The sequence below is a fragment of the Sceloporus undulatus genome, chromosome 1 (assembly GCF_019175285.1).
Source record: "Sceloporus undulatus isolate JIND9_A2432 ecotype Alabama chromosome 1, SceUnd_v1.1, whole genome shotgun sequence".
NCBI lineage: Eukaryota > Metazoa > Chordata > Lepidosauria > Squamata > Phrynosomatidae > Sceloporus > Sceloporus undulatus.
In genome coordinates, this window is record NC_056522.1 from 183,980,807 (window position 1) to 183,982,863 (window position 2,057).

The window sequence follows — 2,057 nt, forward strand, 5'->3', positions numbered from 1 at the left end:
AGTTTGAAGAGGACAGAACCTCTGTTCAATTTCAGCTAGACACCTCTGGAGCCAGCCACTCCATGCATCTCAGATAGATACCAAACCATCCTCATTCTGGTAACCCTGCAATTGGAGCTACACTTCAGATTGGTAATTACCTCATAGATACCTGGCAACTCACTATTATCTACCACATTTGCATTATTTAGTTCGTATGTGTGTGTATTTGTTTGTGTGTGTATGGAAGAGTGTTCTTGTGTGTGTGAACTCCTTTTTTTTTTTTAAAGAAAACTAAATTAATTTGGATAACTGCCTCTGGAGTTCTTTGGGTTTGGAACTGTTATACAAAGGGTGAGACCCCAGGTTTCCATTACCATAGCCTTGGGTGCCTTCTTGGGATCCTCTGCAATTTAGGTAACAACCCTGCTTAGCTTCCAATATCAGATGGGATCTGGTGCTTTTAGGATATTTATGCAGCTTTGCAAGGTTTTAATTACTTATATCTGTTTGTCTGTTTGTTTTTAAAAAAATCAATTCCATGGCTTAAGAATAGCAAGTAACCATTACTCAAACTGCTTTTAATAATTAGCATACCAGTCATTACTGAATCTGGGGTTGAAGTATCCCCCTCCCCTGTTCAGGCTTTGGGGTGCCTCTGCTCATCACCTCACTTCTAAGAATAACAAATATTGCTATTTCTAAACATTAAGAAAAAGAACATTCTTGTGGTAAGAGTTGTTTAACAGTTAGTTTAACATCAGAAGGTGGTGGACATGACTATCTCATGTGTCCCATCCAAGCTTGAGCAGACAACTGAGCTGCAATGATAATGTTGGACTGGAACTAAGGACTAGGCCTCTTCTCACTTCGCATCACATCATGAATTTTGACTTTGAATTTTGACCATAGCTCCAAGAACAGGACACTTAGACAACTTAAATACTAAAGCGTTCTAAGGTGACCCTGAGTGAAGGCATTTTAATGGTGGTTGGTATGGTTTCTTTTTGAAATGATTTAATTAACTTCAATTTATTTCCATCTGTCTGTGTTTGAATACCTCAGTTTTATCATCAGTCAGTAGGTAGCAGGTATTCCTAATCAGCATAAATGATTTCATTTGATATTTTGAATAGGAGGAGTCTGAGGAATAGAGTGATAGGTCTACTAACCCATCCTTTCTATGGGGGAGCCCATCTTCACAAGCATAATGTGTGCAAGAACCGTTCACTGAAGGCATGCAGGGGTATACAATGGCATGCTTTGGTGTCTCAGAAGCTATGGATTTACTTAGATAGAATGGACAAAATATCTCCAGTTCTGACAGCGATGTGATTTTTGTTTGTGCCTTTGGTGTATCAAATTAAAGGATATCCTAAACTTCACAAAGCCAGGTACTTCTGCTAGTTTTAAATAACGGCCATTCATTAACTGGATTCTCATAATTTTACCTGGCAGATGGTATTGATTTCTTTGAGGCCTTTGATATCCTAGCCTTCCACTCATCCTGTTACGTTTATTCTTTGTACACAGCATCTATCATGGGCTTTGATCTGCAACAGTACCTTCCTTGTCATCCTTGATAATTGACCATGGTCAGTCCGTGTTCCTGTAGCTACACACTTAGAATAAGAACATGCACCTCTGCAGTAGAGAAACCAGCTGCATGTGTTTTGCTGGTAAACATATTCTCATTTGAACTGAAATTTGTTAATTAGTGTTACTTATAGAAATTAGGAACAAACAAATGAGAAATTAAATCAGGAGAAATTAAATCCAAAGAAGGTGGCAGAAGAGCCAGATTTTTTACCACCAGGATGGCACATTCCAAATGAGGAAGGAAATAGAGGGCTTCCCATGTTGGCATCTGATGGGCAACTGAAGAAAACAGGAAGAGGTGGCCCTCTGGTCTGGTCCAGCAGTTTTCTTCTTAGGTTCTTTTGAGTAGTATTAGACACCCCACCTCATTGCCATGTGAGAAGTAGGCTTTGGCATCTCCCATTAAAATCAACCCAACCCAAGACATCCTCAGACAAGGAGTTTTGGGCTATGGGGTTAATGGCAGATCTCTCACTGCA